At 38.8% G+C, this 26,247-nt stretch overlaps 1 long non-coding RNA gene across 1 annotated transcript in view; it reads right to left on the reverse strand.

Annotated features, from left to right (window-relative positions):
• Positions 1-25,554, reverse strand: part of LOC109496013 — a 60,551-nt gene extending 34,997 nt beyond the window's left edge. The window contains exons 1-3 of the long non-coding RNA XR_006592793.1: positions 25,012-25,554; positions 18,022-18,335; positions 12,398-12,604 (exon numbers count right to left, since the gene is read on the reverse strand). This is a non-coding gene — a long non-coding RNA (uncharacterized LOC109496013). The remainder of the gene's footprint in view (positions 1-12,397; positions 12,605-18,021; positions 18,336-25,011) is intronic.
• Positions 25,555-26,247: the final 693 nt, after the last annotated feature.

Here is a 26,247-nt window from a genome sequence, read left to right on the forward strand (position 1 = left end):
ATTTGAAAACCGACATTCCTTCAATGGATAAGTGGTACCACGGGAAAGAGACACAGTGTGAGGGGCAACTTCTTAGCTTTATGCAGAGGTGCTGCTATGGGGGGATGAGGTGAGGATGGGAATAAAATGGACATGCCGTTCTGACTGGGGGCCACCTTCCTGTAAGACCAACACAAATATGCCGGTGAGCAAACTGTGGTATTAATAGTTTTGAGCGATGGGGAACGACACCCATAAGCCACTCCCTCACTCTCTCAGTCCCACTGAGACCTGGCCTCATGGGATTTTCTTTTTCTTCATAATAGAGGTCCATCCCACTCTGCTCTACCTTCCAAGGAATGGTTGCTTGTGTTGCGCCAGGTGGCAGAATTATGGCTCTAGGATGTAAAGAAAGGGGACGATTTTAAGATCAACAGGAAAACAAAATTCTACTTATTGCCATCTTGTGTGTGAATGCAGTTTGCCAGGAAGCTATATTTGTATGGCTGTGTGGGTGACAAGGACTGTTTTGTCTGTGGTTTCAACCAATACGTGACATAATACTGGATTCAGATACATTCCATAATGAGGGACACAGATTAGATATCCCTTCATCTATGGCTTAATAAATGCATACATTTGCTCCAATGACCTAGTTCTTTCGGTTTTGTTTATTTAATATATGCAATACAGACAGTGAGAGACCCAGCCCAGCAAGATGCCAGTTTTCCCTTGGCTAGACGGTAGGAAATAGACAGAGGACTGATAACTCGGCACACTCAGATGTCCTGGGGGGAGATGTCAGATCACATCAGATCTAAAAGGCAACCTGATAGAAATAGAAGAGAAAAGTACTCTTATCCCAACCTCTGCCCAGGATTCATCAGCTCTTTCAATCTCATAGCAAGTATACCGATGCATCTCACAAATAGCCGTTTATTGTTTTAAACTGTGTAAATAAATGCATAATAGGCATCTCTGGGCTCTGAAAGAAAATTTACAGGTAAACGGCTTTTTGGGATTTAATTTTGACCCTAGATAGATAGTCATCTCCCTATGATAACAGAAAGGGAAATAAGAGAACATTGTAGTAAACGTGTGAGCAGCAGAGTTGAACGGGTAGAGTTGATACAGTCCCCTTTCTTCCACTTACTAGTTACATAGTATCAAATTTTCCCTCTAGCCAAAAAGAATAATAACAGAACCTATCTTACTGGCACTGCTGGGAAACAATTGAGGTAAGTGCTTGCAATGTATTAGGTTTCCATATAGGGACATTTTCTGAAAATACCTTATGGATAGTGTAAAGTATGGTGACTAGCATTCATTTATCTTTCCATCATTCAGTCAAACACGCACACTGAGTATATACTATGATCTATTTACTATGTGGTGCACAGGGATGTAAAAAGGGGGAAAACATTTCTAACATCAGCAGACATCTGAACTCAGCCGTCTTCTCTTATCAAGACATTTAGAACACCAGCAGCTTGACTTCAATGAATAAAGAATAATATATATAAACACTGACACGAGACACTGACACCATGAAGATTAGGTAACTAGAGCTCTCAATACACAACCAGTAACGTGTCTGGCGTTCAAGGAGAAAGTAAGTTTTCTAGGTGTCAGCTTCTTGTGGCTGTTGCTCCAAAGGAGGTCACTGCCCAGAGTAATGAGAACAGTTGGGAATCTCTCCCATTCTCTATTGCCTGAAGGTCAACAGCCATCTGGTCTAACTCATGCTGGCTTTCCAATTGAGAGTGAAAACAGATTTTCTATCATGTCCAAGAACAAAGGGCATGGCTGAATCGTGGAAAATGTAGATGACACAGTTGCCTTCATCCATGCAGAATGTGCATCTCAATTTTCTGTAAATGCATTCTTGGGCAAAGTGTCCTTTGATTAAGAGACCGAATGTAGGGGGCATGACAAAGAGGGGAAGGATGAGCCATGCAACCAGAATGCCCTTGGAATGATAAAACAATTACAAAACCAAGAAGGTTCTCTTTGGGCCATCCAAGGGCTGTCTTTCAAAAGCAGAGAATAAATCCAACAGTCAGCGAAGTGCCTACGCATTGCAAGTCATGAAACGGAAGTTATATATGTCACCACTGTGTGTTACGAACCGTTTCTTTTGCATTTTCGTAAAAAAAAAATCTGACATCCTGAATAGGGCACTGACCCATCCATCTTTTTTCTTTTGTCAGACCCTGGTTAACAAATATTACCTGGTGATAAAACTGTCCAATTTTCTTATAGCAAAAATTACAAACATCAGGAGAAAATGCTGAGCTGGGGTAAGATATCTTATCTGTGTTAAATATTTCAGACTTATTACAGAGCTTCATACAGTTGGTGAGATGTTTAAAATAAATATCCAAGTGCCGAGTACCTTGTTCTTTCAAATTTATTTGAAGGATATTAAATATGTTACAATTAATTTCATATGCTGTATTAAGACATTCCATTTATATGCTCAAAACTACAGGGGTCTCCATAACCGCCCTAAGTAATTCCATTTTGCAGTACAAGGGACATTGTTAATGTTCAAAGATTAGAAAGTGCACCCTCTTTGATCTTTGCTCCTTACTGAAAGACAGCATTCAGAGACCAGGAATGTATTTTTCTTCAAATAGTTGATTTCTCCTAGAGGAAGGTATGATTAAATAGAATACTCCAGACTTAATAAGGCAACAAAAGACCTGGCAATTTCTCTGTAGCTCTTCTCATTCTAGTATCGCAAAGCTGTTTGCCTTGGGATTTAGAAGCTGAGCGAGAACGAGTCGCCGACCCTAGAATCGAACAACCACATTAGTCATTTTGGTTATGCCAGTGTTGAAACGGAGCATGTGCCAGAGGCAGGCACACTTTGCAGAGTAGGCATTTTGTACACTTTATTTTAATAGATGGCTCAGCATGTGCGTGTACAGATGCTTCAAAATGAAAGAAATTATTGGATTCTTGCGAGGAATGAAACTCGAGGTTTAGAGAGGAAAATGGCTTTCTCTGCTACCTCCAACATGCTTCTTAGAGTCGCTCATTGTTTGTAACCCTTTTTTGTAACCCTTGATTCATGTGGTCACTTGCGCAGCAAGTATCTATTAACAGTGCTATCGCCAGGTGTAGTAGGTGGGTACTAGAGTCTTGCTGATGCTCACAACCTCATTTCATAGGGATTACAGTTCATTGCTGAGACTCTGCTAATAGATATTTAGAGCCCCGGGCAAAAGTCTCAACACGTCCAGTCTATGATTCTCTTTAAAATAAGACTTTGCTAATTTCAAAACACACTCCCAATTATGCCCATGAAAAAGAAAGAGCAGATAGCTGAGCTGTAGCCAGTCTCTTCTCCTACAAGCTATGTCAAGTACAGCCGGATCATCACAATAGCTTCACTCCCCTCTGCTTTCCAATCCATCCTCCCCATGCGAGCTAGAGCGATCGGAGCTCGGGAAATATTTGGCAGCTTCTCATTGTACTTAGGACAAGGGCAGATATCTTTACTATGCCCCTCCAAGACGGGCATAATCTGGTCTCTGTGCACCACTGCAGCCTCATAGCAGCTTCCATGTCTTCCAGCTACCCTCACTTTTTCTCAGTTAATCCAGTGTGGCAGGGCTGTTCCACATGCTGTTCCCTCTACATTGAATTCTCCATTAGAATCAAACCTTCCAAGCTTGTGTACGAGGCCTTCTGAAGTCCATAAAACAGCATTTTTATAATCTATCTTGTATTCATTCCCAAGTGGCTCAGAATCTAAGCATGATGTCAACAACTATAGACGCTCTCTGCCGAATTTCTTCATTCTAGATTTCAGTCCATGGCTTGATGCTCTGAGAGGCATGATAGGATTGCCAAAGGCTGATCAATAACGTGAGCTGGTTGTTATTGGAATTTTACTCAATAGAGAAAGGCTGCAAAAGCTTTAATAACATATCAATCCAAAACTTTGGGTTTCAGAACGTAAATCTCGTTTTTTCAGAATGTTTTCTTTGAGGCCATCTGTCAATTTAATTTAACAAATATTTATTGAAAATCTTCCTTAAATAAGGAAGCTCAGAAACTTTTCGGTAATGACCAGACTTTTTTTTTTGGATGTTTTATTTTAGCGGTATTTAGTTTAATTTGTGATTTCACTCCATCAGTGACATCTATTAATAAATGGGAAGGACAGATAATGAATAATACTTGCTCAACAAGTATTTATTGTATACTAACCTGTGTTGGGGCCATTGTCCTGAATTCTAAGAATATAATACTGAGCTAGATGTGGCACCTTGTGGAGTCAAAATCTAGCACAAGAGACATGCACTGAGTATTAATCCACAAATTTGTGATCACACACTGTGGAAAATGCTATAAAGAAAAACATAAATTGTATGAAAGGACATAAGAAGTCCTGGGGGTAAGGTTGAAAGGAACATGGAAGGCTTGCTCAATCCCCTCTTGCCTAACACTCAGAGGAGGTGATGTTTGTACTAAAGAAGAAATAGGGCTGAACTCGGTGAAGTGGGGTGGGGAGGTAAAGATTTATCCAGAATGAGAGAAACAGCATGGAAAAGTAATGTTTAGCATCACATAGGCTCAAAAAGTAGTTTTTGCTACATTTTTATTTACTTTTACTAAAATCACTCTCAGTCTCCCTCTTCACCTCCCTCATCACCTCCAAATAGTTTCCTTTAACCTATAGCTTTAAACCAAAGTCATGAGGATAACAGCTCCTATGGGTGGATTAGTGGTCACTTCCAGCTAATAAAATTTGAGATGCTGTAGGAAGACCCTCAAAAGTTTTTTCCTAATGTTTCCCTAATATTGTGGGTTTAACACGTTTACTCTTCTGTTTCAAGCAATATTACCTGAGGAAATGTGAAGTCCTCAAAGAGTAGTAAATATATTAGGCCACAGTGAATCATACATTACCAGCTAGCTCATGAAACCACTTATAAACTCAATGATATTAAGCCAGAGGAAGTCATCCTCATGAGAGATATGTAATACATTTTTAAGAGGGGCCCTCTGTAATCAGGTACTTGTTTTTATGTAACTATATTTTGCCCATTTACTCATTCAAAAAAAGTATTTATTGATCACTTGCAATGTGCCAGGCATTATTCTTTCTAATTAGGATACATCAATGAACAAAACAGTTGTATCAGTTTTCCAATTGCCACAATAACACATTTACAACCACAAAATCAGAGCACCATGAGTTGCAGGGCTCACCTCGTCTCAGATTGGCTTGGCTAATCATGCCTGGGACACTCATGTGTCTGCAGGCAGTTGTGGGTTCATTTGGTGGCTCTGTTGATCTTGGTTGGGTTTTCTCACACAGCGAGGGGGACAATTGGCTGTGGCCAATCTGAGATGGCCTTAGGTGGTACAACTGAGAAATTAAGTTTTGTTCTATAGGTCTCATTCATTCTTTTTTTTTTTATATGAAATTTATTGACAAATTGGTTTCCATACAACACCCAGTGCTCATCCCAAAAGGTGCCCTCCTCAATACCCATCACCCACCCTCTCCTCCCTCCCACGCCCCATCAACCCTCAGTGTGTTCTCAGTTTTTAACAGTCTCTTATGCTTTGGCTCTCTCCCACTCTAACCTCTTTTTTTTTTTTTTCCTTCCCCTCCCCCATGGGTTCCTGTTAAGTTTCTCAGGATCCACATAAGAGTGAAACCATATGGTATCTGTCTTTCTCTGTATGGCTTATTTCACTTAGCATCACACTCTCCAGTTCCATCCACGTTGCTACAAAAGGCCATATTTCATTTTTTCTCATTGCCACGTAGTATTCCATTGTGTATATAAACCACAATTTCTTTATCCATTCATCAGTTGATGGACATTTAGGCTCTTTCCATAATTTGGCTATTGTTGAGAGTGCTGCTATGAACATTGGGGTACAAGTGGCCCTATGCATCAGTACTCCTGTATCCCTTGGATAAATTCCTAGCAGTGCTATTGCTGGGTCATAGGGTAGGTCTATTTTTAATTTTCTGAGGAACCTCCACACTGCTTTCCAGAGCGGCTGCACCAATTTGCATTCCCACCAACAGTGCAAGAGGGTTCCCGTTTCTCCACATCCTCGCCAGCATCTATAGTCTCCTGATTTGTTCATTTTGGCCACTCTGACTGGCGTGAGGTGATACCTGAGTGTGGTTTTGATTTGTATTTCCCTGATAAGGAGCGACACTGAACATCTTTTCATGTGCCTGTTGGCCATCCGGATGTCTTCTTTAGAGAAGTGTCTATTCATGTTTTCTGCCCATTTCTTCACTGGGTTATTTGTTTTTCGGGTGTGGAGTTTGGTGAGCTCTTTATAGATTTTGGATACTAGCCCTTTGTCCGATATGTCATTTGCGAATATCTTTTCCCATTCCGTTGGTTGCCTTTTAGTTTTGTTGGTTGTTTCCTTTGCTGTGCAGAAGCTTTTGATCTTCATAAGGTCCCAGTAATTCACTTTTGCTTTTAATTCCCTTGCCTTTGGGGATGTGTCGAGTAAGAGATTGCTACGGCTGAGGTCAGAGAGGTCTTTTCCTGCTTTCTCCTCTAAGGTTTTGATGGTTTCCTGTCTCACATTTAGGTCCTTTATCCATTTTGAGTTTATTTTTGTGAACGGTGTGAGAAAGTGGTCTAGTTTCAACCTTCTGCATGTTGCTGCCCAGTTCTCCCAGCACCATTTGTTAAAGAGGCTGTCTTTTTTCCATTGGATGTTCTTTCCTGCTTTGTCAAAGATGAGTTGGCCATACGTTTGTGGGTCTAGTTCTGGGGTTTCTATTCTATTCCATTGGTCTATGTGTCTGTTTTTGTGCCAATACCATGCTGTCTTGATGATGACAGCTTTGTAGTAGAGGCTAAAGTCTGGGACTGTGATGCCTCCTGCTTTGGTCTTCTTCTTCAAAATTCCTTTGGCTATTCGGGGCCTTTTGTGGTTCCATATGAATTGTAGGATTGCTTGTTCTAGTTTCGAGAAGAATGCTGGTACAATTTTGATTGGGATTGCATTGAATGTGTAGATAGCTTTGGGTAGTATTGACATTTTGACAATATTTATTTTTCCAATCCATGAGCAGGGAATGTCTTTCCATTTCTTTAAATCTTCTTCAATTTCCTTCATAAGCTTTCTATAGTTTTCAGCATACAGATCCTTTACATCTTTGGTTAGATTTATTCCTAGCATTGTGGTCTGAAAGTATACATGGTATAATTTCAATTCTTATAAACTTATGAAGGGCTGTTTTGTGACCCAGTATATGATCTATCTTGGAGAATGTTCCATGTGCACTCGAGAAGAAAGTATATTCTGTTGCTTTGGGATGTAGAGTTCTAAATATATCTGTCAAGTCCATCTGATCCAATGTCTCATTCAGGGCCCTTGTTTCTTTATTGACCGTGTGTCTAGATATCTATCCATTTCTGTAAGTGGGGTGTTAAAGTCCCCTGCAATTACCACATTCTTATCAATAAGGTTGCTTATGTTTATGAGTAATTGTTTTATATATTTGGGGGCTCCGGTATTCGGCGCACAGACATTTATAATTGTTAGCTCTTCCTGATGGATGGACCCTGTAACTATTATGTAATGTCCTTCCTCATCTCTTGTTACAGCCTTTAATTTAAAGTCTAGTTTTTCTGATATAAGTATGGCTACTCCAGCTTTCTTTTGGCTTCCAGTAGCATGATAAATAGTTCTCCATCCCCTCACTCTCAATCTAAAGGTGTCCTCAGGTCTAAAATGAGTCTCTTGTAGACAGCAAATAGATGGGTCTTGTTTTTTTTATCCATTCTGATACCCTATGTCTTTTGGTTGGCGCATTTAATCCATTTACATTCAGTGTTATTCTCATTCATTCTTTAACAGGCCAATCTAGGCATGTTCTCAGAGCCATGGCAGATCAAGGGTGAACAAACCCAGTCATACACGTACTTCTCAAACCTTTGTTTGTGTCATATTTCCTAACATGCTGTTGGCCAAAGCAAATCTCAAGGCCAAGCCCAGAGGCAGAGTGGGAGAGCACTACAAAGTTATGTGCAAAGTAAATGGATATATAGTATGTTATGAGCTGAATTGTGTCCCCCACACATACATTGAAGCCCTAACCTCCACTTCCTCAGATGCCACTATATTTGGAGACAGAGCCTTTAGAGAAGTAATGAATTTAAAATAAGACTGTTAGGGGTTCCTGGGTGGCTTAGTTGGTTAAGCATCTGACCTCGACTCAGGTCAGGATTTCGTGGTTCATGGGTTCAAGCCCCATGTAGGGCTCTGTGCAGACAGCTTAGAGCCAAGGGCTTGCTTCAGATTCTGTCTCCCTCTCTCTTGGCCCCTCTCCTGCTCATACTCTGTCTCTCTCTGTCTCTCAAAAATTCATGAATGGAAAATAAATTTTTTTAAATGGACTGTTAGGGTGGGCCTTAATCCAATCTGACTGGAATCCTTATAAGAAAGGGAAATTTGGACACACAAAGAGACACCGGGGATTCGTGCTTGCAGAGGAAAGACCATGTGAAAACACAATAAAAAGGCGGTCATCTGCAAGCCAAGGAGAAAGGCCTTGAAAGAAACCAAACCTGCCAATACCTTGAGTTTGGACTTCTAGCCTCTAGAACTATAAGAAAATTAATTTCTGTTGCTGAAGCCCCCCATTGCATGGCATTTTGTTATGGCAGCCCTAGAAAATTAATACAGGGAAGGATAAAAAATAGAGACCATTTTGGGGGACTCTATGACAACAGGTAACAACCCATGCTCATCTGGACCCTAAGTTTCAGACTGGAGAAATTTAGAGGATATACATGACAAAAACAATAAATTCTATAACATAGGAGAAGATGTAAATGCTGTGGAAAACCTTCAAAGTTAAGCAGAGTTAGGGGATCAGTAGTGCTGGAGGTAGAGGGTTCCCCTATTAATTGGATGGTCAGGGTAAGCAGTGAGAAGGTAACAGATGAATGAACACCTGAGAGATGAAGGAGTTCATCATGAGGATAGCTGGGGAAGGCATTCCAGGCAGAGATGAGAAAAGCCCAAAGGCTCTGAGACAGAACATGCCAGGAACACTGGAGGAGACCCAGCAAAAAGCCAGGTGGCTGAGAATAGTAAGAAATGAGTCAGAGGCATGACAGTCCAGCATATGCGGAGCCTCGTAGACCATGTAAAGACCTGGAACATTGCAAGGTTGTGAAGGACTTCCTCTATGCCTGGCGTTTTCCTCATTTCTCAATATCTATTTCTGTTGCTTGTCCTATAGATCCTCGGTTTCTGAAAACCAGCTACTGACCTGGTCCAAGATCTCAACCTGACCTGGTCCCAACCATAAGGTTGAAATATTTGAATGATACTCCTCATACTCCTCAAATTCTACTCTTGATTCTGAAGTTTTTTGTTTGTTGGCTTTTTTTTTTCTAACATCATCTTACCCCACAACTATCTAACCTTTAGTTTTTTTAAGTTGGGAAAATTCATGTGTTTCTTCATTAGGTCCATTATAAAAATGCTTATTTAGATCCATTATAAAAATGCTTATTAATGCTTAGGTCATACTGAAGAAGAGGTTCAAGACATGGGGTCATTGTTTATAAAGTGCTTCGAACTGAGTTCCTGGGGTATAGTAATTGCTCAGTAAACATTACCTATTATATCTTTAATTGTCTTGCTTTTTATAGGCCTAGTAAGTTGGCCTTAGCATCCAAGCCTTCTGGCTTTTTGTCTTCTGTTTATTCTATTTGAGTGAGCTTCTGCTGACTGATGTGTCTGTGTGCAAATTTGGTACATATGTTCAAACTGAGTTTTTCTCAGATATGTGTTTAGAGATATATGAATAATTTTTTATATGATCTTGTGCACACTACTGTTCAAATATGGATTCTGAGATCATTCCAAGTTAAATCATGTCTCCTGAGTCACAGATTATAATTCAGAAATATTTCTTATTGATTTTTAAGTATAACTTATGATGTTTTCAAGGATATCTGTAAGTCATAAGGTAAGACTACTAAGGAAGAGTCTATTTCTCTGGCCATTCACTCTACTTTGTATCAAGTTTCAACCTCACATCATAATTTTTTACAAAAGATTAAAAATACTCATGGTTTCTAGTGAAAATGTTCACTAGAAACCTTTTCCTGTTAAAAATAAATAATTGTTAGTTCGGTAGGTAAATACATTTTATTTGAATCATTTTTCTATACTGTCATTGAGAGCTAAGATTTTATACATTTTGTTAATATTCAGAAGGTATAGCTGAAGTCATCTGAATAAGGATAATTTAGAAATTAAAGGAGAGGTGGATTTTCATTGTGTTACATCATTCATCAGGTATTTACTGAGTGCTATGTTTCAGATACAAGAGATGTGGCAGGGAAATAGACATATTAGGTTTCTGTTCTCAAAGAACTTACATTTTAGTAGGAGAAACTGATAATAAATGAGTAGCGAAGTAAGTAGATCAGTAAGTTAGACTTTAGGTGGCAAGTACAATGAAGAAAATACTACACAGCAATGAGATCAAGAGTGACCTTCAGAAATGTGAAGTCAGGTGATTGGAAGCCACCTTCAAGGAAGAACATTTGAGCTGAAACCTGAATAAGAAAGAACTTGTCATGCACACATCTAAAGGAAGAAAGCTCTGGGCAGCAAAAAGGGTCAATGCAAAGGAGCTGGAGGTGGGGAAAGTTTTAGGAGGAGTGAACAGTGGAAGGGAGAGCAGAGTTTGAGGGTGGGCGGTAGTTAGGGGGAGATGAAGTAAAGAGGTGGGCAGGAGCCAGGTCATATGGGACTGAATGGGCCTCAAAAGAATTTGCACAGTATTTTGTTTCTTTACGAGAGAAAGCCATTGAAGGGTTTTGAACAAAGAAAAAATGTATACTGATCTAGAGGGCAACACATAGACCTGTTAGGAAGCTAGTGAAGCAGCCTAATTAAGGAATGATGATGGTTGGACTCAGACGGTGGCCGTAGACCTAAAAGAAGGTGGCTACTTTGGAACATGTTTATAAGGAAGTGCTAATAGGCCTTCCCACTGAATGGGGGGTGGGTCGTGAAGGACATAAGGACAACTCCTATGTTTTTGACTTTGTGTGCAAATGGATGATGGTGCTATTTACTGAACTAGAGAAGGCAGGGAATCCCTATTTACTGGTATAGGGAGCAGACTTGGGAAAAAAGGTAAATCAAGTATCCTGGTTTGGACCTGAAATTATAGATACCTTTGAGATATTGATGGGAGTTGGATTTATCACCTAGTGGCTCAGAGGAGAGGCCAGGGCTGGACACACATGTTTGTGTCACCAAGGGGCCATGGATAAAAGCACAGAAATATCTTGCCTGACAGTACAGTCACTTTGCTTCCTGTGCAATTTGGAAGAACTCCAACTTGAAGAATCTAAAAGTCCAGGACATTGGAAAACTCTAAGGTCTCTCAAGAACTGAATCAAATATCTTTTTATTGTCCTCACTTCCTTTGCCTTCCAAACTCACAGCAATCCTTAACAGAAAAAGTCTTTTCTCTTGGAGTGGTTCATCACTGATTTCTGGTAGTGTTCTACATCCTTCTTTACCCATCTAAAAGCTTGTTGTCGTATTGTATAAAAATAACTGTATAAAATCTGTGCAACATGCTCGGGCTCCAAACCCTCGCTACTACCATATTTGTATGACCAGGTTCCATACTTGAAGTCTTATGCTCTCTCAAGTCATTTTACTCTCTGCTGGTTGTCGCATAATTCTGTTCTTGTGTAGGTTGGTGAAGAAATGGTGAGCAGCATAAAACAACGTTTGTTTATCTTCTCCCTACATAACAAGTACGAAGAAGCTAGGATGGTCAGAATTGTGTAAACCTAGCTCAACTGATGCCCACAATTATCTGAACTCTGCCTTGGTAAGGAAGGGTCAGGATGCAAGGCCAAGTTCCTAGGGCCAAGTATGGGTGTGAGGTGAGTGGAGTGATACAATGTGGAATCCATTTCAGCCTCGGGTTTCCGACGTTCAGAAACTGAACCAGAGAGCAAGGAGAAAGGTAGTGAAATAACTATTTTGATACAGACTTTGGTATCATGGATATTTCCTGGTTCCAAAAGGAAATGTAAACTAATAATTACCAAGTAATTATTACCTGCCCCTCACTTATCTCTCATGTACACAAAATGCCCATAGCATCAAAATGGCCTCTCAAAATGTCATCTGACAGATCTAGGAAATAACTTCTATAGGCTGGAAATTGGAACCCCAGAACAGAAACGAGGGTTCAGAATTAGGATATACAGGGCTGCCATAGGGACCCAGAAGGGGTCTGTGAACCTGTGAGGCAGGGTTCTTGCCTTGTTTGGCCCCAGTGGCCTTGGTGCATGGCTGTGTAGTGCTTGGTGAGTGCTCAGCTCAGTCAGGATCCAGAATTATTCTCTGGCTTTCTTACCTCAGCCTGCTTTTTCTTCTACCCTTGTCTCTTCAGCCCAGTTGCCCGGTTGCCCAGCTGGAGCAGAGTTCCCACCGCAGAGTGAAGAGGCCACAAAACAACCAGCATCCTAACATATTGGAGACATGAGACTCTTTCCTGAAAATAGCATCTTCAAGGATACACGACTTATCCAGAGTCATTAAATCCATTAGCCCCTTCTCATTTCTGCACATACACATAAAGAAACAATACAGATATTTAAAACATAAGCAAAAACAACAACAACAACAACAACAAAAACACTTTTTAAAGGACTTGGGGTTGTAGGTGATGTTATCAGTTCATTCTTACTGAACATCATGACTTTTCAGCAGACTAAAGGGATGATATTTAGTGATAGGATTTGGCTTTATGGACTAAGGGTTATGACACTGAGGCCTGGGGTCTTGATAAGGGGCTGGCAATGTGATGATCAGGAAAAATGCATCTGGCAAGAGATTTTCTTACAACAGTGGAAAGCTTCTGAATAAAGAGAAAAAAACGTTCAGATATAACTATTAAAATAACTTCTATGGGGGCTGGGGCGCCTGGGTGGCTCAGTCAGTTAAGCATCTGACTCTTGGTTTCAGCTCAAGTCATGATTTCACAGTTTGTAAGTTTGAGCCTCACACTGGGTTTTACACTGACAGTGCAGAGCCTGCCTGGGATTTTCTCTCTCCCTCCCTCCCTCCCCCCCGCCTCTCTGTGCCTCCCTCCTTCCCCCCACACGCTCTCTCTCTTTCTCAAAATAAACAAATGAACTTAAAAAGATATCTATAGAGGAAGATAACTGTATCATAGAGAAATAATACTAAGAAAAAATGCCCAGTAAAGCTAAGGAATAAACAGAAGCAAAGAATATTGGAAGAAACACAAAGTGTACTGGTCACATCAAATTCATTGCCTTTCTTTCCTTTTTTTTTTTTTTTGATACATACATAAAACAGTAAATGAGAAACAGAGTATTCCTTAATCTCCAGAGGCATTCGTGAACTCTTTCATAGTTTGCATCACTAAGTGAAGTTTAGAAATGTGGTCTGATAGCACAGCTAGGTGGATTCACAGTTGATTAAACATCAGAGAACATATATTCTTGTTACTCGAAGAGAAGTCTCTAGCAGCAGCCCAGACATCCTTTCTTCATGTGGGCCTGTGTAAAATTTTACTGAGGACTTAGATTGAGTCATGAATCACATCCTGTCCAACTTTGTGACTGACTCAAAATCCCAGTTTAACAGCAAATACTAAAATAATAGAGCCAGGATTGAAAATGATATGAACAGGCTAAAAGGAAGGCTTAACGGGTGAAATAAATTGTAACTGCGATAAACATAATGTTCTGCAGTTAGCCTCGGAAAGTCAGCTGCCCAGTGCAAACTGGGAAGGCCAGACTTCAAGCGCTATAAAGATCTGAGTATAAAGATAACTGTAAGTCCGACGCGAGCTGGCAGCATGACCTGGCTGTGAAAATGTGGCCACATCTGATTTTCTACGGCACCAATAAAAGCAAACTGCTAATAAATGAAAACAGTCGACTGCACTCTCGACTATGTAAATAACAACCATATCTAGAATACTGTATCCAGTTTGGGTGCCAAATTGGCTCAAGTAGGTCAACCAAGATAATAGGGTTCCCAAAGCCATATCGTGGGAGGAGTAAATGAGGCAAAGGGGAATGTTTAGCTCATGAAGAGGGGAGGGTAACTGTGTTAAACATGTTTGAGGACTGCTAAGTGGTAAGAAAAAAAAAAAAACCCTTCTTCTTCTATTTGGTTTCAGAGTACGATACCAGTAGAAATTTTTTAAAGGTAGATATAAGATTATATAAAAGCCACCTTTCTGATATTTTCGGCTGCCTCACGATGCTCTAGCTGCACTCACATAGTAGTGAGTGTCCCTTCCCTGGAATGTGAAAGCCCAAGCTGAATTATCTGCTGCTAAGCTACAAGGGAACTACCTCCCGCGACCCCCCTCCCCCCCGCATGGGAGATCAGATGCAGAGTTCTCAACCCTTTCTTCCATCCCTGAGGGCCCACCATTCTATTCCTTGTCCCCACTGTAGAAATGCCACTATCAGTTAGCATGTAGCCACGTACCCACAAGGCAAAATGTGTGTGTGTGTGTGTGTGTGTGTGTGCGCGCGCGCGAGTCCAGGGGGATGTATTTGTGAATGTGCAGATGCACACACAGCAGGCACACATCTCAAGGAGCAATGCCACACCGTGGGGAAGGATCTCAGGGGGAGAGAACATGGTGCTCCCATCCCTGTTCCTTCTCTGACTTATGGCATGTCTTGTCCACAGTTCTGGATCTAAAGCCACTGCCCAGGGTGTCGGTGGAACTATTCTTCTCACCTTGTCTGCCTACGTGTGGGAGAAAACTGAGCTTAATGAGAGGGTAACACAGTAACAGAACAGGAGATTAACACTTGGAGCCACGGAGCTAGCAAAACTGCACTTAAACATAAATTGAACCCCCACAAAATCTAAATTTTTCCCATGTAAATTTTTTTGGCCAGTAATATTTTTTTAAGAAGCAAAAAAAGTATTCTTTCAAAATATAAAACTACTAGAAATAGGCATGTTCTGAGATGGAGATTTCTGGCCATTGCTGCATTTTTAGCCAAGCAGTTTCACTGTGTCTTCCAGAGAGGGGGAGGGGGAAGAAAAAAAAAAAAGAAAGGAAACAGCCACTTTTTTTTTCATAAAGCCACAAAATATTTTCACAAAAAGCAGCTCAGAAAGAAAGGATATTTCCACCATTTCCCATTTCTGTAGAATTTGCATGAGGTTTTTATCTTTTCTGATTTTGTCAGAGGTAAGAAATTTTTTTCATATGGCTGCAATTTCAACCTTCTGAACATTAAGCAGATATAAATTATCTACAAGGCTAAAAAGTCTTTGATTAACAAGCTGGGGAATTGCAGGTATTAAAATTGCCCCCCAGAGGGAGGGCATATCATTCCATGAATGCATTAGACATCTACTTTGAATTACAAAGAAAAATTAATTAAAAAGTATATGTTTATGAGTAATGTGTGTTCCCTCGAGTTCATTCTAAAAGCCACATATATGCAGAATCTAATAAAAATTAAATTACATTAGCTGCATATTTTACTTCAGCAACATGAATAAAAAGATAAAAGCAGGTGCTACCTAATGTTTCATTCTAGAGAACTTCCGGAGTGCCCCAAATGGTCTGAATGGATTTCAGTGCTCTACGCCCACTGGAAAATTCTGCGTGTGGCTGGAAAAAGAACTGTAGCTACCTCAGGAAGGGCGATTCGGTGCCCCTGTGAACAGCTCTGCTTTCAGGCTATCTGCTGTACTCTGAATCAGTCCAGCCATGCCCACATGCGTCCTGTAGAGGTGGTGTGGCTAGAAAGATTCAGCAGGCTCCATTTACAAGGTGTCATCTACACTGGCTAATAGCAGGCAGCCCAGCGGGTTGTTGGACATTTTAACAAGACCATCCTCAGGCACGGTCTACTCTGCCACACAGTATGGCCTTAGTGTCTCTAGAAGTCTGTGGGTCTAGAAACAATAAAAGTGTCATGACAGCCAACACTTGCCAACAAATATTTTGTTTATTCCATAGATATCTCATTTCATTAGCTTTCTGTGCCTTTTTTCCCCCTCCCTGTGCTTTTTCCCTCTCGGTTACCATGGAAACAATTTCCCTGGTAGGGGAGGAGTCTAATGGCATCCAGGAGTGTGAAGAAAAGTCAATTTATATCATGGTTTGTGAAATATTGGGAGTTTGTAATGGTTGTTATCACCACATATGGTAAATCAATCTCTCTCAAGAGCAAATTTCTAAATATTGATATGAGTATGGGAGTGATAGAATTATATAGAATCATGAATCTCAACAACTTGCATGGCAACCTTTAAGATATACATTTCTATTTATTTTGTTTGTACAAATAGAAAATGAAGTACAAAAGATACAAAATGTATTATTTATATATATTTTTAATCTATTTTAAGTTCTCTAAGGCATTGACTGCTCTCTAACATAAAACTTAGAGTTGTTTTAATTATACAGATTTGAGAAGCCCTATCTGATCACTTGTAAAGTTTCTATATATGTGTGTGTATGTAAGTGCGTAGCTGTTTTTGTTGGGGTTTTTTTTTTACAGAGAGCTTGTATGCACAGCAGAGCACCTATGCCAGCTTCGTTCTTACTTTAAATCAACTGGTATTTAGACAAATATATTAATTCAGAAAATGCAGGCTTTAAAAGTTTGTCCAAATACATGCACTCCACACAGGCAAAGTAAGGTGATCACATTTTCGGGTTTTAAAATAGACTGATTCGGCCCCCTTGTCAAAACCAAAATTCGTTTATTTGATTTCACTTGTAACTTGTTCTGCTTTCTGTTTTCTTGCAAAAAGACATGAGTGATGGGACGACAAAATATTGGATTATTTGCGCTCTTGAAATGGATGCCACCTGAGTTGTGACAGGTATTTTAAGTATCATCTTCTGCAGTCACTTAACACTGATTTGAAAAAATTTCAAGCCTTGGGTATATTCTTGATCGTTTACCACCAAACTGAGTCACCTCTTGAGTAAAAAGGGAGATCTGGGGACAAAATGGAAACACTGAATGCGGGTGCAAGGGGGAGCCGTAAGAGAGAGGAGTTAAGATCTTCTCCACAAGTGTGGCTGACTCCAAACACAGATGTAAAACAACCAGGGAGTCTGGTTGAATTTTTTTTTTTTTTTCAGAAAGAGTGCCCTATGTTAATTCTTATGAACACAGAAATTATGGCTCAGCTGACATTTTTGAAAAACAACCATTCTTAAACTATTTCTGCGTGGTATTCTTGTACCTTGTCCTCTTATGGAACATGGACAGATGCTGACTAGACCTTTGAAATATTGTGTGATCTCATTCCCTTTTTAGATTTAGGGAAATGATTAATATTTTATGATCCTTTGAGACAAAGATTCCGCGGCTCAAAAAGGGAAGAAATTTTAAAGTAAACATTCCCATAGATGGTTGGAGGTTTTTTAATAAAATTCACATTAAATAGGAGAATGGGATTTGATGCAATTAAAGACGGTGGGAGAGACGTTGGAGGGAGGGGATGGAAGAAACGCCCAGGACAATTGCTGGACTTACTTTAAAATGTGTTTTTAGTGTTTACTTATTATTGGGAGACAGAGAGCGACAGAGCACGAGCGTGGGAGGGGCAGGTACAGAATCTGAAGCAGGATCCAGGGTCCAAGCTGTCCGCGCAGAGCCCGACGCGGGGCTCGAACTCACAAACCACGAGATCATGACCTGAGCTGAAGTCGGACGCCCAACCGACTAAGCCACCCAGGTGCCCCCCGCTGGACTTACTTTATTTTATTTTTATTTTTTATTTATTTATTTATTTATTTATTTATTTTTTTCGTTGGACTTATTTTAAAAAGTGCCTCTGATTTCAGCAGAAATCCAAACAAGGTATTTTGGACATTGACTATTGGAGTGTCTGCTCTTTTTCCTGACCTTTGAACCTTTCTGCCCAGAGGTGGTTTTCAAAGGAGCTCCGCCATTTCTCCCATGCTTCGTTTGTACCACATGAGTTGATTTTACAATTGCTTCTTACCAGAGTAAATTCAGTGATGGGTTGGCCGTAGCGGTGGGAAATAAAACATGCCCAAAGAGCAGGCTCAGAACAGCGCCTGCATCCCAATCCGGCTGAAGAAGTGAGAGCCTGCCAGGGAAGGCTGGTGGCTTGTGCACAGAGGTGAGGAGCTTGATGGAGCGGGGCTGAGTGGAGGCAACCGCCTCTTCTTCCGAGATCAGCTATCGTGCAATTCAAGGGCTCTGGCATCCAATTCTCCTTCCCGAGAAGCCTGTTCCAGTGCAGCCAAGATGTATAGTGTGTGCAGCTGTTCTCTCTGCAACATCATGGGCCATCTGGAAAAAAAAAATGACATTCGTTGGGATAATCTCAGTGAGAACCTTTGTTGGTAATGACTGATGTCAGAGCACAGGTACTTTTGCTCTGTATATTTTTATCGTTTTAAATAAAGCCAACGGAATCGGGATGTCTGTGCCTCCCCTCAGTCACAGTGAATGTGATGCACATTGGGCCAGAGATCAGGGCGTCAATTTAGGGAGTATCTGTATCCATTACTGAAGGTTAATGAAAGAGAGACTATGGGGTTTATTTGTTTGTGTTTTAAGAGAGGCTTTCACGTTTTTAACAGTATGACACTTAATAGGTTACATTGAAAAATCTCACATTCTGTCCTTATGCTTATTGTTTGTTTTTTTAGCTTTGGTTTTGGATGGAGAAGGAACATGGATGATTTGAGGAAAAGGAAACATTGGGTTGCCCAGATCTGGTACAGAGTGTAAGCCACTGTCTTGTTCAAAAATCCTTCTAACCACAGAAATGGGAAGATTCATGAAGAGCAAGCAGGGAGAAAATACCTCACTTTCAAATCTTCGGTTACTGCATCTCAGTCAGTTTCAGTTCTATAGTCCCTCCCCCAGGACACACAGCCTCACCTACTAGCTGGTTGGAGCACCAGGGACCTTTCCCTCACTGTGGCCAGGGGGACCCTAATGGCCACAGTTAGGCAACAGGAGAAAGAGCTTGTTTTTCCAGGAAATCAGCGAATGACTAAAGACAGACAAGGGGTTTAATTGGCAGAATAAAGAAACGATTTGAAATTATAAACAGAAAGACAAATCAGAAGGCCAGAAGCTAGGAGGCTCTGGGAAGCATAGGATGAGAGGCTTTGTGACCAGATGTCTGAGTCAAATGCCTGGAGCACCACGAGGGTGTCAGAGATACTTTAGAGAGGTGTTTGCAAGGCATCACCGGGGTGTGGGATTGGCAGGCTGACAGGACCTGGCAGTGCCTCAGTCCCTGGGTGTCCTCATAATTTGACTTTCTTTTTTTTTATTTTTTATTTTTTTAATCTTTATTTTTGAGAGACAGAGACAGAGACAGAGACAGAGACAGAGTGCAAGCAGGGGAGGAACAGAGAGAGAGAGGGAGACACAGAATCCAAAGCAGACTTCAGGCTCTGAAATATCAGCACAGAGCCTGAGGCAGGGTTCAAACTCAGGAACCGAGAGATCACGACCTGAGCTGAAGTCAGACACCCAACCGACCAAGCCACCCAGGCGCCCCATATCTGACTTTCTTTTAAAGAAACTTTGACATTTTGAGATAACTGTACATGCACACAAAGTTTTACAGAAAGAGCTCATGTGCTTTTTATGCAGCTTCCCCTAGTGATGACATCTTGCAAACCTATGATGCAATACCGCAACCAAGATAGCGGCATTGGTGGTCACGATGCAGAAGATCCACCCTCACCAGATGCTTCAGGCTGCCATTTTGTAGCTATACCCAGTCTCCCCTGCTCACTCTTTCTTACCCTTTAGTGACACTAACCTGTCCTCTAAGAGTTTCTATAACTTTGTCATTTCAAGTCTGTTATATAACGGAGTCATACTGTATATAACCTTTGGGGAATGGCTTTTTCCCTCAACATAATTCTCTGGAATTCCATCCAAGTTGCACATGTCAATAGTTTGTTCCTTCTTATTCCCAAATAATATTCATGATATGAACATACCACAGATTCTTTCATCATTCACCCACTGAAGGACATCTGGGTTGTTTACAGTTTTTGGCTATTCTGAATTAAGCTTCTAAACATCCATATACAGGTGTTTGTGTGAACCTAAATCGTTGTTCCTCTAGGATACAAGCCAGGTTGTTAGTAGCTGCATGTTGAGTTTAAGAACCTGATAAATTGTTTTCCAGAGCGGCTGTATCGTGCCTTCCTACCAATAATGTGTGAGTGATGCAGCTTCTGTGCATCCTCACCAACTTTTGGTGTTGTCACTATTTTTTTTTTTTAGTTTTTTTTTTTTTTAGTTTTTGCCATACCAATAGGTGTGTAATGATAACTCACTGTGATTTTAATTTGCATTTCATTACTGGCTAATGATGTTGATTATCTTTTCATGTGCTTGTTTTCAGTGAAATGTCTGTTCAAGTTTTTTGTTCAGTTTCTAATTGTATTGTTCGTTTTTACCGTTGAGTTTAGAGAGGTTTTTTTTTTTTTAATGTACTCTAGGTGCTAGCCCTTTATCAGATACAGGGCTTGCAAATGTTTTCTCCCAGTATGTAGCTTGTCTTTTCAGCCTCTAAACAAGGTCTTTCATGGAGCAAAATTTTTCAACTTGTCAATTTTTCCTTTTATGGATTTTCAAGGTTACGTAAGCTCCGTGCTTAGCTGTGGATCCTGAGGAGTTTTCTCCTATGTTCTTTCTCAAAAAGGTTTATAGTGTTAACATTTTGCATTTTGTTTTAAAAACAATTTTAACGTTTGTTTATTTTTGGAAGACAGAGAGAGACAGAGTGCAAACAGGGGAGGGACAGAGACAGAGGGAGACACAGAGTCCGAAGCAGGCTCCAGGCTCCGAGCTGTCAGCACAGAGCCCGACGCAATGACTCTAACCCACAAATGTGAGATCAGGATCTGAGCCGAAGTCAGATGCTTAAACTGACTGAGCCACCCAGGTGTCCCAACATTTTACATTTTTTAAAATTAGACCTGAGACTTAGATTGAAGTTTTTCTTTTCTTTTCTTTTCTTTTTCTTTTCTTTTCTTTTCTTTTCTTTTCTTTTCTTTTCTTTTCTTTTCTTTTCTCTTTTCTTTTCTTTTCTCTTTTTTTCTTCTTTTCTTTTTCCTTTTCTTTTTCTCTTTTCTTTTTTCTTTTCTTCTCTTTTCTCTCCCCTCCTCTACCCTTCTCTTCTCTCTTCTCTTCTTTCTCTTTGTCTATGGATGTATAATTGCTCTAGCACAATTTGTTAAAAAGGCTATATTCCAAAGAATTACTTTTACACCTTAGTCAAAACTCAGTTGAACATATCTGTGTGGGTCTATTTCTGAGTTCCATTGATCCATATGGCTATCCCTCTACCAATACATTGCAGTTTTGACTATTGTAATTATAAAATAAGTCTTGAAATCAGGTAGACTAATTCCTCCTAATTTTTCTTCTTCTATAAATTGTTTTGCTTTTCTAGCTTTTTTACCCTTCTATATAAATTTTATAAAAGCTTTGTATCTACAAAAGTCTTGCTGGGGTTTTGATAGGAAGTGATTTATACCGGTATATTGATTTAGGAATTACTGATATATTTACTGTGTTGAATCCTTCAATCCATGATCACCATACGATTCTCCATTTACTTAGATCTTTAAAAATTTTCTTTTGCCAATGTTGTATAGTTTTTAGCATATAAGTTTGAGAATATTTTGTTAGATTTATACTTAAGCGTTCCATTTATTATTTTTTTAGTGGTTGTAAATATTTTTTAATTTTGGTATCTACACATTCATTGTTAGTATATGAGAATACAATTGAATTTTATATTTTATCATGTGTTCTTTGAACTTGCAAAACTTACTTAGTGGTTCCAGGAGTTTTTTAAAGATTCTTTTGGATTTCTACATAGACAATCATGTCATTTTCAAATAGGGACAATTTTCTTTCATCCTTTTCAACTGTATACCTTTTCCTTCCTTTTCTTGCTTTATTGTACTGGCTAAAACTCACAGGACTATGTTGGAAGAGAGTGGTAAGAAAGCACATCCTTGCCTTATTCCTGGTCTTAGAAAGCATTGAATATGTCATTACCACTGAGTATAATGTTAGCTGTAGGGATTTTTTATACATGTTCTTTTCAAATTGAGGAAACTTCTCTCTATCTCTATTTTTCTAAGAGTTCTTATCATGGGTATTGTATTTTGTCAAATTTTTTTTTTCTTTATCGATTGATACGATCATAGCGTTTTTCTTCTTCAGTCTGTTAAAAATGACTGTTGGATTATATTGACCCATTTTGGTAACCTTGGAATAAACCCCATTTGGTTACGGTGTTTAATTCTTTTCATATATTGATGCATTCTGTTTGATACTATTTTGTTAAATATTCAATGGAGCATATTGGTTTTCTATGGTTTTCATGAGGTTCTCTATTTTTGTATACTGTTTGCTAACAGTAATATAGCTTCATAAAAAGAGTTGGAAAGTGTTCCCTTCTCTTCTATTTCCTTAAAGAAATTCTGTAAAATTTATGTTTTTTTAATTAAGATATAATTGAACTAGAACATTATATTAGTTTTAGGTATACAACATAATGATTCAATATTTTATACATCGTAAAATGATCATCACAATAAATCTAATTACCATCACTTACCATATAGTTTCAAACTGTTTTTCTTGTGATGAGAACTTTTAAGATGTACTTTTTTCAGCAACTTTCAAATATATAATACAGTATAATTAATTACAGTCACCATACTATATATTACATCCCTGTGACTTATTTATTGTATAACTGGAAGTTTGTATCTTTTGATTATCTTCACCATTTTGCCCACCTCCCCATCACCTTCATCTCTGGAGACCATCAATCTGTTTTTTTGTGTGTGGTGCTGATTCTTCTTTAAGCATTTGGTAGAAATCTCCAGTGGAAACATCAAGTCCTAGAATTATCATTTTTTGTAGTTTTTAAATAATGAATTCAAACTATGTATTTTGTGTTGGGAGAGTTGTGGTAGATTTTTTTTTTTTTTTGAGAAATTGGTCCATTCCATTTAAGGTATCAAATTTATGTGTATAGAGTTATTGTGGGGTTTCCTTCTTATCCTTTTGCTGTCTGCAAGTCTATAGTGATATCCCCTGTTTCATTTGTGATATTTATAATTTGTCTCTTCTTTTTTTTTTCTTAGACTTGCTAAATTATCAATTTTATTGATCTTTTAAAATAACTAGCTTTTTGTTTCGTCTATCTTTTCAATTATACTTTGGCTTTCAATTTCATCAATTTATCCTTTTGTATTTATTACTTTCTTCCTTCTACTTGCTTCATGTGTATTTTACTCTACTTTTTAAGTTTTTGAGGTGGCTGCTAAGACTATTGATTTGTTTTCTTTTTTTTTATCGTATGCATTTGTTTTGATACATTTGTCTCTTGCCACTGCTTTCTCTGCATTGCAACAATTTTGATATGCTGTGTTTTTAGTTTCATCCAGTTTGAAGTTTTTGTTTTGTTTTTATTTCCCCTTAGACCAATTTCTTTTGACCAATGGACCAATTTCTTTTGACCAATGAAAAGGAGTTGTTTAGTTTCCAGATGTTTGGAGAATTTCTTATTATCTTTCTATTACAGGTTTCTAGTTTGATTTCATTGGGTCAGAAAACATGCTGTGTATGATTTCAATTTATTTTAAACTGTTGAGGTTTTTTGATAGCATAAGAAGTAGACTTATCTTGGTGTATGTTCTATGGGCACTTGAAAAGAGCAAGTATTCTAATGTTGTTGAATGGAGCGCTCAATAATGTCAATTAGCTCCTGTTGGTAGATACTGTTTTTGAGTTCAGCATCCTTGCTGATTTTCTGCCTAGTTGTCCTAGCACTTTTTGAGTGAGGAATGTTGAAGTATTCAATGACAACTCTAGATGTGTTTATCTCTCCTTTTTATCTCTTTCAAGTGTTTTTGTAATTGTTCATTGAATCAATTCTATCATTGCTGCTTTCAAGTTTTGTCAGATTATTCTAACATCTCTGTCAACTTGATGTTGGCATCTATGTTTTACTTACACATGTTTTTTATTTTTTCCAGATTTATTGAAATATAATTGACATATAACATTGTGTAAGTTTAAGGTGTACAATGTGATGATTGGATGCATATATATATACATATATATATTGCAAAATGATTATCACAATAAGGTTAGTTAACAGTTCTATCATCTTACATAATTACCTTTTATGTGTGTGTGGTGAGTACATGTAAGTACTACTCTCTAAGCAATATAAGTATACAATACAACATATATAATACAAGTTTACCTTACAGAATTGTTAACTATAGTTACTATAACGTATATTAGATGTCCAGAAATTATTGTATAGCTGGAAGTCTGCACCCTTTGACCAACATCTTCTCCTTTCCCCTGTCCTCCCACCCCTGGCAACTGCTTGTCTTTTCCTCATTACTATAAGTTCATTTGTTTGTTTTTTAGATTTTACATATAAGTGAGATCATACAGCATTTGTCCTTCTCTGTCTGACGTATGTCACCTAGCATGATGCCCTCAAGGTCCATTTATGTTGCCACAAAAGGGAGAATTTCTATCTTTAAATAATATTCTAATTTCTTTCTATATCACATTTTTCTTATCATGGACACAGGTTTATTCCATGTCCCAGTTATTGTGAATAATGCTTCAATGAACATGGGGGTGCAGCTGTGTCTTGAAGATAATCATTATATTTCCTTCAGAAATATACCTGGAAATGGGATTTCCGGGTCATATGGTAGTTCCACTTTTAATTTGGGGGGAACCTCTATACTATTTTCCATAGTGGCTGCACCAGTTTACATCCCCACATCCAACCCAACGAGGGTTCCCTTTTGTCCACATTCTCTCCAACTCTTCTGCTTTTGATAGTTCCATTCTAACAGGTATAAAGTACTCTCTCATTGTGGCTTTGATTGACATTTCCCTGATAATTAGTGATGTTGATAATTTTTTCACGTACCTGTTGTTCATTTGTATGTCTTCTTTGGAAAGTGTCTGTTCAGGTCCACCAAGTCACCTCAGTCGTAAACATAGGGGAGAGGAAATTCAGTTTCCTTCTGCTTCTGAGAAGGGATGAACGTTTGGCTGAAAGGGAAAGTCTGGATACCAAAGCAAACTTGCTGTCAGGAGAGGAAACATGAGAGCAGAATTTGGCATGAGTTTTGTATGCAAGTGTGTATACAATCAAGTTTGGTCACGGATAGCTCAATGAATGCCTGCGTAAAACTCAGCACAAAGACCAAGGTATGGCAACTGAAAAAAATCAGTTCATGTTTAATCATAACCAAGGAGGGAATTAAAATCGTGCCTTTACTTTGTGTGTGACTTTGGGCAAGTTATTAACTTTGCTTGCCTTGGTTTTCCCATTGATAAAATGCAAATAATAATGTTGCTTATACTAGTATGTAATTATGATTAAATAAGTGTATGGTTCCCAAAACACAGTAAGAATCTTAAAAATATATGATTTTATATGGAAATATATAAAATACATAAAATATATAATTTTTAAAATATATCGTAAATATAATTGATCTCGGCTCAGGTCATGATCTCATGGTTCATGAGTTCGAGCCATAAGTCAGGCTCTGGTGTGCTCTTCACTGACAGTGTGGAGCCTGCTTGGAACTCTCTCTCTCTTTTGAAATAAATGAATAAACTTAAAAAAAATTGTTTTTAAAAAGGAAGGCTAGTTGTGAAGGGCATATAACATCTGTTCCAAGCTCTGTAACTGTGGCATTTGTATTTGGTGAGAATTTAAGATTCAATTACATTTTTATAAAAGAGAAAAAGAGACTACTTAATTATTTCAGTGCTTTCATTGGTGAATTGGTGTCAGAGAAATCTTTCCGCATGATACTTCGCATATTTTAGTTGTTCTCTATAGCCTACCAATGTCCTTTAAGCCAATCATTTCTTTAAACTGTTAGGAAAAATTATTTATTTAAAGAAAAACATATCATTGCTTTAGGGCCTCCAACGATGTGTACAAAATACAAATTCAACAATTAAATTACATTAAATTAAATTAACTCTGGCAGCTGTAATTTCCCATAAAAAGCACAGCAGCGTATTGGGTATGAAAGAATGCCGTGTGAAGCCCATTATATTTTTCTTATGGTTTTAGTTATTTAATCTTTTGATTCCTAAAAGAATTAAAATGCTCAAACATACTTTTTCTATGATTTAAATCTTT

The sequence above is a fragment of the Felis catus genome, chromosome F2 (genome assembly GCF_018350175.1).
Source record: "Felis catus isolate Fca126 chromosome F2, F.catus_Fca126_mat1.0, whole genome shotgun sequence".
NCBI lineage: Eukaryota > Metazoa > Chordata > Mammalia > Carnivora > Felidae > Felis > Felis catus.